Source organism: Gymnoscopelus braueri (genome assembly GCF_963280865.1).
Source record: "Gymnoscopelus braueri genome assembly, chromosome: 20".
In the NCBI taxonomy this organism is placed as follows: Eukaryota; Metazoa; Chordata; class Actinopteri; order Myctophiformes; family Myctophidae; genus Gymnoscopelus; species Gymnoscopelus braueri.
This window is the reverse complement of record NC_137622.1, coordinates 19,536,108-19,555,163: the sequence shown is the minus strand read 5'-3', so window position 1 is coordinate 19,555,163 and position 19,056 is coordinate 19,536,108. Positions and strand designations below refer to the sequence as shown.

General features: G+C 42.2%; 1 protein-coding gene across 2 annotated transcripts in view; it reads right to left on the bottom strand.

Annotated features, from left to right (window-relative positions):
- pcdh1b (protocadherin 1b) overlaps positions 1–7,093 on the bottom strand; it is a 251,347-nt gene extending 244,254 nt beyond the window's left edge. For both annotated transcript variants that reach the window (XM_080415276.1, XM_080415277.1), the window contains exon 1: positions 6,357–7,093. The gene's annotated coding sequence lies outside the window, so the exon portion shown is untranslated. The remainder of the gene's footprint in view (positions 1–6,356) is intronic.
- Between the last annotated feature and the right edge of the window lie 11,963 nt (positions 7,094–19,056).

The window sequence follows — 19,056 nt, the reverse complement described above, 5'->3', positions numbered from 1 at the left end:
CTGATGAAGACTTGACGATTCCACCCACACAGGTTATTCTGCTTAGCTGAAAACATTAATATGCATAAAGCGTAACCGCAAACCTTGCACCTGCATATATGCGTGCAAGAGCACAATGAATAGCAATATTCTTTCACAACTAAAAACTGCATTTTAACTTGCATTCCCCATATACAAAAGGCTATACAATAGCAAGGCTGTACAAAGGCACACTAGACCAGCTCACAACATGGCTTCATGCCTTAGCTCGTCTGACTGTTCCCGGTTCAGAGCTTATATAAGCCACAGTAACAATTACAATCCATTTTCATCTGTTCCAGAATCAAAGCCAGTTTAATCTGCTAAAAATAACAGCGGACCCCATATGTGAGAGTGGCACTCTATGCCACTCTCCTACAATTGCACATTGCTCAGATACAATTGGGCAGGAGTATGTTTGTCTGCGCGCACACAGAATATACATTCAAGAAGCGCTCCTCATCTCCGAAGACAAAAGAAAGTAGTCATGACTGCTGGCTTTATAGGGAAAGGTTAGAGAGACTCAAGGAGAGGAGAGGATTAAGAAGAGGAATGGAGGTGAGCAGGGTTACAGAGCCAGACAGTCGCCAACCCCTGGCCAGCCAGAGTCCTGCCAGCCCTTTTGTCATGGACAATCAGTTCTATTCTCCATTTCCCCTCAATCCAACCACTGCGTGTGTGTGTGTGTATATATATACAAGTGTGTGCGTGCGTGCATGCGTGTGTGTGTGTAGTGCTCCGGTTGCTCTTCTCCATGGCTGCGTGCAGGATGGGTGGTCCCCTAGCCCCACTGCACAAAGGGGATTATTTTAATGATTTCATTCAGAGCAATTGTTTGGGCCAGATTAACAATTCCCCCCCCCCCCACACACACCCACCCACCCACCCCTCACCAGCAAACTGTTGCCGGTGTCTGTCTGCCAGCCAGGGACAAAACATGGGCATGTTGAAAGAGCCAGAACATGTATGTGTATGTGTCATGTGCCTTTGTGTGCCGCAGAGCATGTGTTGAGACCGATACTGTGTCTGCATGCGTGCGCGTGAGTGTGTGTGTGTAGGGGGGTCTGACACAAAAGCCCAGTAGTAGCACAGCTAGGGCCAACCCATAGGACAAAATGACCATGACCCATGACCCTTCTCTGGAGTTAAAATGTGGGTGCAAAATGCAGAGATGTATAAATATATACACAAAGAGTCAAGACTTCAAAGAGTTGAGCGTCTCACTCGAGAACACAACACAAATATGCTCGCAACGGCGGAACCTGTGACCATCCAGCTACAGGGAAGTATCTCAAACCATTAACTGCTCAATCACTCTGGCACCCAACATACCGGTAGTCTACTACCACCCAGGCATTTGACATGGCGGGTCAGAATTACACAGCAAATATCTTAAGCTAACAAAGGGTTTTACGCCGAAGTGCAGGTGACTAATAGTCTTGCAGTTCATAATACAGGAGCCAATCCTATCGGCTGGATATGAGGTCACACTGCATGGATTATCTGTCCGTCACGTACCTCAACACACGAAGGCAGTGACGAGGAAGGGGCTATTATGCTGGTCACAGGTAATAGTAAGCTGTCAATCACACACTAGAGTAAAAAGTGGTCAACAGTTAAGTGATGCGAGGCGATTCTACACAGTAAAATCTAGTGTAACTTGGAGTATAAAGCCCATGTAAAAAAATAACTGATCTACAAGCTCATAACGTGGTGCATTTCAAAGAAATTCAAACCGTTTGCCTATAATGACATGCCTAAAATAGGGACATCAGGGTTTAAGTGGTTAAATTATCATCTTGATTTTACCATGTAGCTTGCTCACTGGGCGACTGACCACTGTTTGCACTAGTAGCAACAACACAGAACGGGCTCCGATTATACAGTTACTGAGCAGGTAGGTTAGTAGATATGTAGACGGGCATCTATAGTATTATTGTAATGACACAGCAGTTCAACATGTGATTCTGCAGTTAAACCAATACATTGAGTCTGATGTTAAGCATCTATCCCATGCACTGTTACGGCGAGCATCTGTGCAGAAATTTGTCATGGCAATGAGAGGAACGGAGGGGCTGACGGTAGTGGGTGTGTTATTGGGGGAATATGAGATGCTTCTTCATGTCATATGTAGGTGAAAAACACGGCCATCACACAGCAGCGATACTCACTAGCCCAGCGCGCATCCCCACCCACTCCGATATGGTCAAATCAACCACGCCACCAGTAGGTGGAGAAGTTGCACCCCAACACTTTCCTTCGAAACGCTAATGCTGAGATAAGAGCACAGAGCTGTCTATCCGAAGCATATCGACATGAACAGACTAGTCTCAGTGATGGTGTCGCAAAATTCTGTACTTTACACTACAGACCCTTGCCTTCAATTGAGCATAATATCCAATAATGACAAATAGGGATTACCCCAGCACACACGAACACACCCCACCAGCGGATGACAGATGGGACTTGCTTGCTGTCTGTATTAAAAGATCAGACCTTTATCTATCAAGCGTCATGTTCTAATAATAAATCCACTTTTAAACAGATTTATTACAGATGTTGCCGTGAATCAATTGTTAAACCTCATGTCCCAGTTTTACCTCTGTCCTGTAGTTTATTGTTTGTGGATGGTATTTTGCTGAGTAATGGTTGCTCCTTCTTGTTCTGCCTTTTATTGGCATTTATTGAACTCTTTATAACCCTTTGCTTGGGTATATCCCCCGGCTTGCTCCCATAAGAGTGGGAAGCCACTGCATTGGATGATGATGACAAACGTATGCAGCAACCAGTTGTATTTGTTTCTCCCCTCACTGGTCTGCAACAAAGGCTAATAAGCATAGTGATCCAATAGATTCCTGCATTTCCCCATTAAATAAATACAATGCGTGGGTGTAAAAAAGGGGCATGTCTGTTCTGTTCGGGATGAATACATGAATGAGCCTGTGTGACACAGAGGCTGAATAATGCAATGAAATCCTTTACTCTCTGTGGCTTCTGAATGTTCTGGTGGTCACAATGCATCAAATTGAAGCGACATTCCATACCCTGCCTGTCGCTATGGCTGAACTTAAAGTCAAATCAGGCCGTGAAACGACAAGTATCGACACTTTCCCCCCCTGAAGGCAAGGGAAAACGGCAGTGCAAAGAGTGTTAGACCAGTGGTTCTCACCCTTTTCAGGCCGGGAACCGCCAAAATAATCATATTTGAACTGGGGACCCCCCAGATAAATATTGTGAAAATAGCTGATGTTTCCTCTTTCCTATATTATTTGACAATGTGGCCAATGTTTGACCTTTTTTCAAGGTATTAAAAAGCTCTTAAAAGTCCTTAAATTGTCACTTCACTATCATCTGGACCCCCCCCCCCCCCCCCCCAAGAAATCATGTAGGGGACCCGACCCACAGGTTGAGAACCACTGAGCCAGACAACTTCAATCATACAAAAAGCTATTTCAACTCCTTCCACAATGTTAAGGACAGTATTAACGACACTGCTCCCTCAGATGTACCATTTTACGCAGAAAATGTGCAGAACATCCCAAACATTGCTAAATTCTCTGCTTTTTTAACTGCGTTTCCCTGGGTATAATCCGCACTGTAACGCTGAGAGCTGACCGTGACGTTTTTGTTTTATCTGGCCAAATTCAACGGATATGCTTTCCAATGAAGCCAGCGGCCTGCCGTGTCGATCAACACAGTGGTATGAAAATGCACTTTGAGAAGGCAGTGTTGTGAAATGAACAATCAATCTACAACCTGTTCTCAACCACTGTGGGATTAAATGTGTTAATATATCATGTTTAACCACAATAGCCATATTTTATACTTTGGCTATTCAAAAACGATGAGCTTGTAGATCTGCCATTTCAGATTTTTTTTTTTTTAAATATGTTCAAATCTTTGTAAATATATATTTTAAAGCAAACATTCTTAAATCAAATCTTTGCTTCTGGGGGTTCCTGGCACAAAACATTTTCAGATGGGGGTTCGCAGCCAAATATATATCAATTTGGGGGTCCTTGCCATGAAAAAGTTTGAGAACCACTGCTCTAGTCTGCATGCATTGCGAGATTGGCGACTTGAGCTCGCCTCAGTCGTTCAAAAATACGAGCCTAACTGAACAGACAAGATTGTTTCCCCCCCCCACCAGTTACTAAACGTTATTAATTGATCTCTATACACGTATTTAACAAGAGTTGCAAGTTATACTAGGCTACGCAACTGAACTTACCCAGACTTTAGTCCTTCTACTCGGTTTGCTGGCCGCTTGACTGATTGTTGGACATGTGAGGTGGAGAACACGCACCTGCTTCTGATTGGGCCAATTTAGATTTGAGAAAATCACTCCCAGGCTAATAACCTATCATTTAGACATAACAAATAAAAACTTTCATAGCCTACCCTTATTTTTCACCCTGTGATTTTGATACAGTAGGCTACTAATAGCCTAATCAAATGTGATATAAATTTAAAGGGATACTTCACTTTCGGGCCGGGGACACATTTAAAAAAAATATTAAAAATAAATGAAAAAAGTTATGGAAAATTCATGGCCCCCTCACACATTAGTAGGACACTGCGTGTCGTGAGGGGGCCATGAATTTTCCATAACTTTTTTCATTTATTTTTTATATTTTTTTTAAATGTGTCCCCGGCCCGAAAGTGAAGTATCCCTTTAACTCTCCCCCCACCAATGTATTTTAAACCTTTTACAGGTGATTTTACTGAATGCCACCAGGTAAATAAATTGGAGAGCTACTACAGTGCAGTGGCAGTTATGACTTAATTGTGTGTTATTTGAGCAAACGGGCGCATGCATAATCGCTCATTTTTAAATATAGCACCATAGACAAGAAATTAGCCTATTAAATACGACTTTCCCCCCCTCCCCCTTTTAAAGAGAACCCCGAAAGACGGATGAGCGGGTCTGACGGGGGTCTCCGCACCGCACCTCGTAGCTACTATCAGTGCAGCTTAATGGCACACATTCAGCCTTTCTTACTATCGGAACACGGTAAAGGTAGATGCTCTGTGAATATAAATTCTCTCTCTCTCTCTCTCTCTCTCTCTCTCTCTCTCTCTCTCTCTCTCTCTCTCTCTCTCTCTCTCTCTCTCTCTCTCTCTCTCTCTCTCTCTCTCTCTCCTCAGCCTGAATAGCAGGTTCTCTGCAACCAGAGACCAACACCAACATCGAACGGGTGAGACCAGTACAACCGGATTCCCTGCTGAATGACAAGTTGACAACCCACGACACACTAGCCTACACTGTCAAATACCCTTTAGCCTACTTATCATCTCTCCCAACTGTTCAAACAGTGAATGAATTTGACTAAAACCCTAAATAGGAATATGAAGTCATACACATTGTTGATTGAAAGACGGCAGCCACAGGTGCCAATAACTGACCTCGGGACATAATTATGTCACATGATGTTTTTTTTAGTTGATATTAATGGACACACAAATGGTATTATTGTATTGTTGCTTTAAGTGTGCGTCGAAATGAGTGATTAGTTCTTCCTGACGTGACGTCTCTAGTAAGTATTGATGACATTGAAAATCCCACAGCCTAAATTCCCATTCAAACGAATACATTTGGACTGGAGTGTCATTTCATATGCCTCAATATATGGACTGCGCACTCCTTAAAACCCATAAAGCGAGACGTGCTCGGGCTATTTGGAGTGGGGGAAACGCGCATTGAGCTGCCGCGGGGGAAAGCGGTGTAATTTATGACAGATATGGTAAGGTAATTCCGAGGGTGGACAGAGGGTAAGTGCTCCGTCCCTCATTCCGAGATCAATACCGTTGGTGTAAGGCAAAACATCGAACATCGGTAGCCATCAGTGCAAAGATCATCAACTGAATAGAAACGGGCGCACACCTTATGGTGGCCCTAGCCATCGCCAACAAGTGTTTATCCCATCGCCACCGGAATACTACTTGCTTTTACAGGTATATTTACCCTCAATTGTGTTTAAGGTAGGCTACGATAGAACAGTCGAAACACGTTCGAAATATTTTGTATATTTATTTTTTTTACATTTTGTTGCCTACTCCTTCCTGTGCGTAAAACGTTGATCATACCCAAGAGACTGGTTTGAAATTAAGCAACCAGTACCTGGCTTGTGGGATCATGGGAAATTGCTTTTCCTTTAATTTCAGTCATCCCAATGGGATGACTGAAATTAAAGGGGTGAAAGCAGATATATATATAACAATTTCATCAAAGCCCCATTTGATATGCTATCACATTTCAGCCATATGTCTGTGCGCGCCGGGGGTCGATAAAAGGAACAAGGCTGTGCGCTGCGAGTCGTGACATGGAAGTTTTGTACCTTCGACGGGTGATAACGGCTCCGATAGATCCCAGATCTGAACGCTCCAGCCGGGCCACAACAAGCTTCGATCTCTCTCCTCCGCTCCCGCACGGATCCACTTCAGCCTTTCCAATAAACGGCTCCACGGTTAAAAATCCACAATGACAAAATAAAAGCGCTCTCCCCGTATTAAAAGGCAAAAGAAACAATCCACTTGGACAGCCAGTGATGATAATTATTCCTTCAAATCCTCCCACGGCGCTGTTTGGATTTCAATAAGCTTGAATATTCTTTTTTTTCCCCCGGCGAGTCAAGTTTAAATATTTCGTTGATCAGAGAGCAGTGACATTAAAGGATTGTCCTCTCGAGGACCCAGTGGAGGGACTCCCGTCCGGACCGGACCGGGTCTCACAGCATCGTATCTATAGGCTGATTCTCCACTACCACCAACCGCATCATCCTCCTCATCCTCCGGCAGAAGACTCAGGAGTAGAATAATGTGTAGGAGGCGATGGAGATCACGGCAAAAATCACCAACATAGAAGAACCTATATGTCCATTTAGTTGCCAGCGATGTGGTCCCCTGACAGACAGTCACCCTCCTCAGCAGTCTTTATGGTTGCCACAAACTCTGTCAGCCTCGGGTCCGCTCCACGGCTCACTTCATGCGGCTGTATGGTTGTGTGTGCGTGTGTGTGTGTGTGTATGTATGTATGAGAGAGAGAGTGGAGTGATTCCAAACGATTGCGCTCTTCTCTCTCGCCTTCTCTCACCCGATCCAAGCCTCTCTCACCCTCCCTCTCTCAGTTTCTCTCGTCCCCCCCCCCTCTGTATACAGTCCTACAGCCCATAGATAGACTATAGCAAGTGGGCGGGGCGAATAGGCAACACAGCTCTGTCTCTGCATGTGAATTTATTTTTTATTTTTATAAACTGTTAAATAAAGTATCCAATCAATCATCAATCAATCAATCAATCAATATAGCAAGTAGGCGGAGTGAATAGGCAACACAGCTCTGGCTCTGCATGTGGATAAAAAAAAGTTTTACTGTTTCCATAGGCTACATAACATACAGCCAATAATTCTTATAATAGCATCATTTTACAAAAAAGACAGCAATCACATTAACTTGCGTGCGTGTTTTATAAACTCTCTCTCTCTCTCTCTCTCTCTCTCTCTCTCTCTCTCTCTCTCTCTCTCTCTCTCTCTCTCTCTCTCTCTCTCTCTCTCTCTCTTTTAATAGCCTATAGCCTATGAATAGCATGTCTAGAAACAGTTGTTGTTGTTGTTGATGATGGATGTATAGCCAGGTAATTCAACTGCTTTATCTGGAGAATGTATTGTTTGTCACACTAGCAGGTTTGTTCTGAAGGCAGGGACCAAATGAAAGCGCTCTCACACAATGTTGCCAGATCTTGAGAGAGAAACAAGCAACCAGGTCTGTGAAAACAAGCCCAAAAGAAACGACTTACATTTTAACACTTTGAACCTTTGAACACTTTAAACCTATATACATCGTCTATTTTCCAAAACTCTTGCAATAAAATGTTGAATATTTTGAATATTTTGAAACATTCTAACAACACAAATGCCCCCTGGCACAAAACAAAATATTTTCATGAAAATATTTGAGAACTGGTTTAAATAATAATAAAACAAAAATGTGAAACAAGCCTAAAATAAGCAACACTTTAGAAACAAGCCCAAAAAAAACGCAACACGCAACTAACCAATATTTAAGCCCAAAGTCCCTTATAATAAGCAGACATGGCAACACTGGTCTGAGCGTGAGAGAGAGAAGGAGCTGAGAGAGGCTCCTTCTCCTCGGCAGAGAACGCAGCTCTCTCATGCTTTTAACGCCACCTGCAGGACTAAAGTGGAACGTGTAGAGGCTATTATCTGACGATTGGAGCTCAGGTGTAGTTTGTTGGCCGACTTGGCCCTACAGCAGGGGTCTTCAACGTTTTTCAGGCCAAGGACCCCCTTAGCTGAGAGACAGATGAAGCAGGGACCCCCACTACATATTAGTAGGGGTAAACACGAGTGTTATGCTTGTTTTATTTGAATGCATCACATTTATTTTTCCTAAAATAGAGTAATTTAGAGAGTGATTTATATTGTCGCTCATGGTGACGTTTAGTTTTAACGAATCATTGAACTTTGATTAAAGAATGAACACGTGATTTAAGTTTACAAATAAAAGCTTGACATTAATTTCATGCTCATGTTAATTTGAGACCCCCCAAAAAATAATAATAATCTAAAAATCAACTCTTCCTGGATTGTTTCCAAACTTGGAAGAGGTGGTACAGGTGCATTTTATATTTTATTTCATATGTAGGCTACATTTATTGTATAAACGGGGGGCCAAATACATACAAAAAATTGTAATGACAATTTTACAAAAGAAAGCAATCACATTAACTTACATACCGTGCACGTTCAAATCATGTATACTTTACATTATTTCCAAAAGCATAGGCCTACATTTATTGTCTCCGCCAGGCCGAAAGGCATGGCGAGAGAGTATGTTTTGCCCCCTGTCCGTCCGTCCGTGTGTCCGTCCGTCCGTCCGTCCGTCCGTGTGTCCGTCATTCTGTCATTTTGTGTACAGCTAATCTCCGGCACTGTTGGCTTGATCGCAGTGAAACTGTGCACACACACTCCCTGGATGCCAGAGCAGAACCTCTGCCCCAAATTTTTCAAATTAGCCTTTTATAGCGCCACCAGGAGGCCGCTTTTTGCAAAACACATTTCTTGACAGTACTCCTACAGATTTTATCCAAACATCACGCAAATCAGTACACAGTATCTCTATAGTCATGTGATCAACACGGATCTGTCCAATTTTCCATATTTCATCCTGATTGGCTAAGGTTGGCTTCCAAAGTTTGCAGGATTGCTCCGTTTTCAACAAAATGCCTCAAATCATGAACGCAGCTTGCGATTTCCGTGAGATTTCACACGCACATTCCCACTAGGCCGAGGAAGAAATGCCACTTGAAAATGTTCAAATCAACCTCATGGTGGCGCTATAAATGGACGATTTGTGTTTTTAACTATAACTGCACCGATCTGCATGAAACTTTGCACGCACACTCCCTAGAGGCCAAGGAAAAACAACTGACCAGCATTTTTCACATTTGCCTTTCATAGCGCCACCAGGAGGCCGACTTATGTAAAACAATTTTTTTTTATATTAAGCCTTCAGAATTTATCCAAATTTCACGCACATCGGTACACTTGATCTCTATAGTCATGTGATCACGATGGATCTTTTAAAATTTTCATATTCCATCCTGATTGGCTAACATTGACATCTAAAGTTTGCAGGAGTGGCCCGTTTTGAACAAAATGCCACAAATCATGAATGCAGCGTCCGATTGTGGTGACACTTTGCATGCACATTCGCACTACATTGAAGAACAAATGTCACCCTTTTAACATTGCCCTATTATAGCGCCACCAGGAGGCCAATTTTGCAACACTTTTCTTTTTTATATTACTCCTACAAATTCAAACATCATGCAAATCGGTACACATATAGTCAAGTGATCAAGATGGTTCCGTCCAATTTTTCATATTCCATCCTGATTGGCTAATTCCGAACATTGCTGCCCCACAATAACCTACCTGACCTGGCGGAGACCTGTGCTCCGAGGAGCACTTTTTCTAGTTCTATCTTGTTTTACATTTTAGAAAGACAGCCAATTTATCATTGAGGTCTAATATTTCTACAATTGCAATTGATACAAACCTGTGGATAGCCAGTCATTTTGGGTATAAACAATAAGTTGAAGCGTAAATTTAGGTCTGATAATGATGTAGTCTACCCTCCGTGCATGTTCAAATCATATACGTTGCATTATTTCAGACCATTTTCCAAAGCCTACATTTATTCAATTTGTTTTGCCAATTTAACATTGAGGTGCCAACATGTTTGTTTAGATGAATAGGTGCCCACTTGTCACAGAGGAGATTGTGTGCACAATTCATGCCTGTATTTAGGCGAGGTGCTGGACATCAAGGCATCAAGGCAAGAATCAAGGAGAAGATAAAACATCACACTGTTTGAAGCTCCAAAAACTTACTTTATTACTGGTGCAGTTTTGACCTTTTAGGTCTTCATCAGGCAAAGGACCTGTATTCCTTATTCTTATTGTTTGTTTCAGTCACCTCAGTGTACTAGCTGGGAAGGGCTTATGCAGCAGGATGCAGTAGATGATGTTAGTTAGCCTAAGTTATCAATCACCAAAAATATAGCCCTACTAAATTAACTTTCAATTAAATTCCTGTGATTGTCTAGGTCTATATATTCGGATAATTGTGTTGCATTATAGCATCTATCCGCAACGCACAATATAAACATGAAATATTAGTTTAATTTAGTTAATTCCCAGAAATATTGTTTTTAACTCCCCTGATGATGCATGTTTTTACTTTTTCCTTAACCCATTAAGAATGCCTCTGTGTGTCATTTTTTAGATTTCTTTGGCTATTCAAAAATAGCAGATATACAAGCTCATAGCGCGGCACCGAGTGCCGCACTATGAGCTTGTAGATCAGCTATTTTTGAAGAAAAATAACGTGAAAATGTGTGCAAATCTTTGCATATATATTTTTTAAAGCGAACGTTTGTAACTCAAATCTTTGGTTCTGGGGGATTCTACAAATGTCTTCTAAAAACTAACAGTATTTTTTTTGTTGTATTGGCCGTGGACCCCCATCTCAAAATATTTTGTTCCAGGGACCCCCAGAAGTTGTAACAGAGTTAAAAAGGTTCGCTTTAAAAATATATATATTCAAAGATTTGCACAAATGTTCACTATTTTTCAAAAATACAAGCTTTTAAAAAAAAAAATACTCGGTGCCGCGCTATGAGCTTGTAGATCTGCTATTTTTGAATGGCCAAAGAAATCTTAAAATGACACACAGACGCGTTCCCGGTCTTAAAGGGTTAAGATATTTTGAAGCCTCCATTGTCTAGAGTTTCAAACCTATTTTGACATGTGCAATTAATGTCTTAGCATCACAGACATAAACTCACATCTCAATTCACTAAGTATAACTACCCTCTAGCTCTTTGTAAGTGTTAGTCTGTCCTGAGGTCATATTCAGATATTCGTTATTCTCTACAAGGCAACAGTAGAAAGTGCTGCTACACCACACGGATCAATTAGCTGATAAATATCAAAGTCAGAGACAGGGCTCTGTTACCATAAGAGATGGAGGGAGAGAGCTATTGTCCTGAATCCCCTACTGGCCAAAAGAAGAAAAAATAAAATCACCCTTTTTCTTACCAGTTTTTACTTTCCAGACCATGTGAAATGAGCAGTAACCCTAATTTGGCTTGTGCACCTCAAAGTACCAAAGTCTGTAAGTGTGTCTGTAATAGCACACCTACAGTATGTCTCTGTGTGTGTGTGTGTGTGTGTGTGTGTGTGTGTGTGTGTGTGTGTGTGTGTGTGTGTGTGTGTGTGTGTGTGTGTGTGTGTGTGTGTGTGTGTGTGTGTGTGTGCGTGCGTGCGTGCGTGCGTGCGTGCGTGCGTGCGTGCGTGCGTGCGTGCGTGCGTGCGTGCGTGCATTTATTTATGTGTGTGTGTGTGTTTATGTGTGTGTGTGTGTGTGTGTGTGTGTGTGTGTGTGTGTGTGTGTGTGTGTGTGTGTGTGTGTGTGTGTGTGTGTGTGTGTGTGTGTGTGTGTGTGTGTGTGTGTGTGTGTGTGTGTGTGTGTGTGTGTGTGTGTGCCTGCATAAAAACTGGATGAAAGAAAGGCAAGATGTGAAATAGCCTATATGTGAACACACATGCATGTGTGTCTAGTTGATGCTATTAAGAAATGTTGCATCTCCAATCCCATTGTGTCTCTAATGTTGAGAACATTTTTTTTGTAAGTCTGCAAGGTATAATTATTGGAAAATGTAAAATATCAAAACACTCAATTTTTGTTTCTTCTATCAGAGTGCTATGGCTTTTACAAACTGTGCAAACCCTAAATGTTGGTTGCTTGTAATGTTGGCCTTCCAAGAATTACATTTTATTCTTATGAGGCACATATTGCAAGATGCTCTGGATAAGATCATCAGCTTAACATCCAAAACCATAAGTGGGCATTTAACTGTTTTTTTCTTCTCCAAAATCTGCTCTAACTGCGAAAATATTCTATCTGAACTCTAATTGTGCACTATGGTCTTGTTTGCCTCTCTCGCTCTCTCTCTCTCCACATAGGAGGTTATGTTGTCCATTTTGCAGAGCTCCAATTTTAACTGTTCTGACAGTGATGGAGTCATGTGCGCCAGCCAAGCCACATCCTGTTGGTAAGGAGAGCTAATCCTTCACTAATGAGGCTGTTCACCTCAGGTGCTGCCTCTAAAAAGGTAGCCCACAAACATACCCACGTTTCAGGGGGGGAACTGAGCTGGTGGTGTGTTTTTTAACCATTTAGCATTGGTTTTTACTTTGGGGGGGGGGGGGGGGGACAGGACAGAATAACGGTGTCCTTATTGACAGTACGTAAGTGGGACGTGTTCTCTTGTGTGCCCTGTGACTGTGTATAGGTACATCCTCTCTCTTTCGCTCACTCTCTCTCACACACACACGCATGCGTGCGCACACACACACACACACACACACACACACACACACACACACACACACACACACACACACACACAGTCACACTCACACTCACACTCACACTCACACTCACACATACACACACACACACACACACACACACACACACACACACACACACACACACACACACACACACACACACACACACACACACACACACACACACACACAGTAACACAGACCATCACCTTGGCCCTAACTGTTGTGAATTGAGGATGATGTCTACCAATATTTCACTCAGTCTGAAATCCAGAGCAGCAGCACTGGAGAACAGAAAGAGTGCAGACAATGAGAGTACAAGTCTCAATAAAGTTTATTACCAGAAGTCACACACTATTTATAGGTTACAGGTTCATGCAGTAGCCTACACAGAGAGCTGAGGTACATGAATTCCCAGCAAAAAAGCAAATGTCTATAGTTTCGGAACTCGCTCCTGCAAATGTCATTCTAGGGTGAATGGAAACTTAAACAAGACGTGGTTAAACCAGAACAAGTTTCACAATCGCTCATCAGTCACGTACACATCTCAGTTGATTTCTAGGACATATTATGTCATGTGCTAATTACACATAGTTCAATAATCTATACAGAGACGGCAGTGCATCCAAACGAGGGCCTACCAAAATCTATTCCTTCTAATGGACACACCACACCAGCCAAAATATCAGTGCATTGTGTCCTCATCATAACACTAACAAAGAGTTTTCCTGAAGAGCCATCATGGGTGCAGGACTGTGGCCATTTGACAGGGCTGAAGAGATGACAGCCAGGGAGATTTGAATCAGTCGAGGAAAACAGGCTAATTTAGCCCTGGTTGCTGAGATAACAGGCTTCGTCAGCTTATCACAGAACAAACAACTCTCTGACCTCATCCCCAGACACTCCACAGTTATTAACTCCCAACAAGGAGATGAATTATTCATCCTGTTAATGACAGGCAGCACAGTGTTGGCTTTCTCTTTCTCTCTCACACTTATGCATGCACGCACACACACACACACACACACACACACACACACACACACACACACACACACACACACACACACACACACACACACACACACACACACACACACACACACACACACACACACACACACACACACACACACACACTTTCTCCCTCTCTCATCATGTATTGACATTTATACATATGATTAAATTCCAGAGGTGTTGTTTGGGGAACTGTGTGTGTGTGTGTGTGTGTGTGTGTGTGTGTGTGTGTGTGTGTGTGTGTGTGTGTGTGTGTGTGTGTGTGTGTGTGTGTGTGTGTGTGTGTGTGTGTGTGTGTGTGTGTGTGTGTGTGTGTGTGTGTGTGTGTGTGTGTGTGTGCGTGCGTGCGTGCGTGCGTGCGTGCGTGCGTGCGTGCGTGCGTGCGTGCGTGCGTGCGTGCGTGTGTGTGTGTGTATTCTACATTTTAGTTAAAGTTTACTTTGACGCCAACTAGAAATGATCAAGTATTATACATAATACATAAACAAAGCTTCTACCCATACAAAATAAATCAAAAGAAAATTAGATACACTGAAATGTAGGAGTAGGAAATGTATGCAATATTTCACCATGGACCCGGCTTTGTGGCTAGAAACACGTGTCTTTATCTGTCTGGCAAAGCAAGTAGTGGAGTGGGTGGATCCAGCTGAACTCTGCTGACCCATGTTTCCTGGTACCGATCGATCCGCACAGCTGGACTCTTAGTTAGAGGAAGGATAAGGCCAGAATGGCAATGACTCATCTGGGAGTGCAGTAGAACGCCCGTACCCCGGAAAATAACCTTGCGCTAACTCACCTACGCCAGCTCTAGGAGAATAGATTTCAAGTCAAGTCGAGTTAAACGGTGCAGGGTTATTTTTTGAACAGCCGCTGAATTATGTCCGGTGTGGTGGTGTGTCTTGTTGCTATGGCTACGACACAAAGACTGTGGACTGCAAAAAAAGAAAAGAAAAAAAGAAAACGTAACCACATTGTGTTGATCTGACTTGTGCCTCCTTGGAATATGATATGATCTCCAAAAAATGTATATGTAACGGGGTGCCCCGGTGGCTCACCTGGTAAGAATGCATGCCATAGTCCTTCCTGCAGCTGATCAGGGTTCGAATCCGACCTGATAGTCTCTTTGCTGCACATCATCCTCACTCTTTCCCCATGTCTTTCACGGCTCTCTCTCACTGTCACTATCAAAAAAGTCAAGCAGGATTCCTGAAAAAAATTACGAGAAAAAAAAACATGAATTAATACATTTTCAGGATATATCACCAGTACTGACAGACTAGTGCTTTCTAGTGCGTTCAATGTTGTTCAGTAACTCCCAGTCAATACCTCTCTGCTTCGGATCATTCACCTGCTGGTAGTTGAGTTTACAGAGGCGGTCGGCTCGATTGAAGTCTGATTAGAGTGTCTGGTGCAAAGCATCCCTTGAGACTGTTACTGTGGACACCACTGACTACAGCGGATCAATTGTCTTTTGCTTAAATACCCCATGAAATGAGAAATGGCTTATTATTAACCCATTTCCCTGTCTTCTTTGGGCGAAAGTCTATCAATGTATTTGCAAAAACTAAAGTTTATCTTGAAATTCTATCCTTCTCGCTCCTGGGAAAACAGCCTCATTTTGTTGATGATCCATTCTGGCACTCGGAGGCATACCTAAAAAATTTCAGCCAATAAAATATAAAAGATTTCACAGATTTCACAGTAGTTCTGCTTGCCATCATACCTCCAGAACTTTGTAGTGGCAGCAAGATGGGTTGGTGGTGCTTCTTCTGTTGTCAGTCCCTAAAACGTTATTGCCCATTCCAAGAATGTATTGGTTAAGGTCCAGGTGACTGAAATTTATTCATTTTGAAGTGCCAACTTCATACTTTGCAAAAAGCATTTTTTGGTCAAATTGCTTTTTCAGTATGCAATAGGATACACATATTTTCTTTCCTTCTTATTTTATACTCTGAGGGTATGAACATTTGTTCATTGTAACCTTGATTTAACTTTTATTTGTTTGTCATTGTCTCCGCCAGGCCGAAAGGCATGGTGAGAGTATGTTTTACCCCCTGTCCGTCCGTCCGTACGTCCGTGTGTCTGTGTGGCTAAAATTGGCTTCCAAAGTTTGCAGGAGTATTCCGTTTTCAACAAAATGCCTCAAATCATGAACACAGCATGCAATTTCTGTGAAATGTTGCACACACATTCCCATTAGGCAGAGGAAGAAATGCCATTTGAAAAATTTCAAATCAGCCTCATGGTGGCGCTATAACAGGCCGATTTGTGTTTTTACCTATAACTGCACCGATCTGTGTAAAACTTTGTATGCACACTCTCTAGATGCCAAGGATTTTGGCATCATTTTTCACATTTGCCATTTATAGTTCCACCAGGAGGCCGACTTATGTAAAAATCTTTTTTTGATATTAAGCCTTCAGATTGTATCCAAATTTCACGCACATCGGTACACATGAACTCTATAGTCATGTGATCAAGACGGATCTCTTAGATTTTTCATATTCCATCCTGATTGGCTAAAATTGACATCTAAAGTTTGCAGGAGTTGCCCGTTTTGAACAAAATGCCGCAAATCATGAACGCATCGTCCGATTGCGGTGAAACTTTACACTCTCATTTGCACTACGTTGAGGAACAAATGCCACCCTTTTAACATTGCCCTATCATAGCGCTACCAGGAGGCCGATTTTTGCAACACTTTTCTTTTTTATATTACTCATACAAATTTTGTCCAAACATCATGCACATCGGTACACATTATCTCTATAGTCAAGTGATCAAGATGGTTCCGTCCGATATTTAATATTCCATCCTGATTGGCGAATTCCGAACATTGCTGGCCCACAATAACCTACCTGACCTGGCGGAGACCTGTGCTCCGAGGAGCACTTTTTCTAGTTTATCATAAGTCTGTCACATAGATATCCTGATTTGTGCGGAAGTAAGCCGAAATTTAAATGGATGCTATTTCATACAGACTTTAAATAAGAGATTTCTTATGCTGAGAGGGCAGCTAGTCCATTCTCCTGCATTTGACTCATGTGGCAGGAGGGTAATTGCATTGGTAATATATATTATATTTTATATTTGATTTTATATTTGCATTTATTTCACAAATGATGTGCCAAATACTTGTAATCTTTTTCAAATAACATTTAAGGCCCAATATTTCGACACATACTACAAATTGCTACAAAACCTGTGATAGCAGTCATTTTGGGGATAAACAAGAACTTGAAGTGTAAATTTAGGTCTGATAATGATCTACCCTGCATGTTCAAATCATGTATACTTTTTATTATTTTCGACCATTTTCCAGAGTATATATTTATTTATTAATATATTTATTTTTAACAGACAATTTATCGTTGTGGTGCCCACAAGGTTAAGGTGGCCACTGGGCCTGTATCCATTGTATTATCCAATATGCCATCAACAAACAATACTTAATGATTACTTCAATCAATTCAATAAGAACATGTGTGCACATGCTTCACATTTATGAAGGCAAACTGTATACTGTAAGTATTGAATTGGCGGTTATATATAAGTATATGATATATGCGCATATGTGTTTACTCAGCAAGTAGCAAGTAGTATTCTGTGTGGGCATAAGAAGGGTGGGGTGAGGACAGAGAAGAGTCTTATTTCCCAGAAGGCCACAGGAGAGAACTGTTAGTTGAGCACTGTGCACTTACGTTGTTTGAACATTCAGGAGCACAATCTTACTCGAGTGCTGCAGTGTCGGATAGAAGAAGGCGACTCAGTCCATTAACACCTGAGAGCCTTCAGGAAGACAAAGCCTTTGGTCCGTCACATAAAAGACTCCCTACCTCTCATCAGGTACCAGCGGAGCTACGCTAATGGTTGCTGAGTGACATTTAAATAAAGGTGAGAGGGGACGCTCTGGGGGGTGTGGGTGCTTGGGGACGGGTTCCCATCGCTTCAGTAAATCTACCAGCGGCCTTTAACCTCCCATCCAGGAAGTCAAATTACAGCTTGTGAGCTTGACATTTCCTTTGTATTGGCAGACCACTGTTCTATTCACCTAATTAGCCTATTAGGTCCCCCGACTGATCCATGTGCCACAGAAGCATAAAGGAAGAGGTGCAGGAAAGGAGACAAAGGCTTTCGGAGGGCAAAAAAATAGCGATAGACGGGAAAATAAAAGAGCCAAAAAGGGATGGGAGAGAGAAAAAGAGGGGGTGGCGAGAGGACAAAGAGAGAGCGGATGAGAGGGGGAGAGGAAGATGGAGTGTGAGCAGTAGAGAAAAAGGATTGCCACGCAGGAGAAAGAGAGAGAGAGAGAATTAAGAAGGTAAAGAAAGGGATGGAGGAATGAGAGAAAATGAGAGAGAAAGTGGGGACAGAGAGAATGAGAAAGTCTTTGTTGTTGGTTTCAGACCGCTCGCTGAGCACAGAGAGGCAGCTCAGCAGCCGTTAGAGTATTCCTGCTGGGGAGCAGTCACCCCACACGTTCACACACTGACTGACACAACTCAGAAATACGAGATGCGTCCAACAAAACAAAACAAATCTTGACAACTGCTCTTACAAAATGATTGATTGAGCATGAAATTAAAACAAGTCCTGGTACTTTAGAAAAAGGGAGATTAGACAACTTACTTTGTTACTGATTGATGGCATGATTACACGTTCACAGACCGGATACTCACTGACACTGAATGATGATTTCCAAGGATTGGCTTCTTTTTTTTCTCTCTCCCAAAAATGAAGCTTCCGTAATAATCCTTTATAATCCTTTACCTACTGTATTTGTTCCTGCGATTCCAGCCATACTATGTATTCAAATCAATTTTCAAAATGTCAATCAGACCTATAGCTTCATGTACTGTGCAATGAATCAACATTACAAGCAGGGAGGTGGGAACAGCAGTATGCTAACTGTACATGCTGAACAGAACAATGCACAAAGACGGAATATCCCCAAAAATGCTGCTCAACAGCCAGGCATTCTGGCTCAAATGACCTGCTAAACTACGAACATCATGCTATCAGAAGTATATACAAAAATAACCTTTTGATGTGATATAACGCTCAATCAGTAAATAACTAGGAC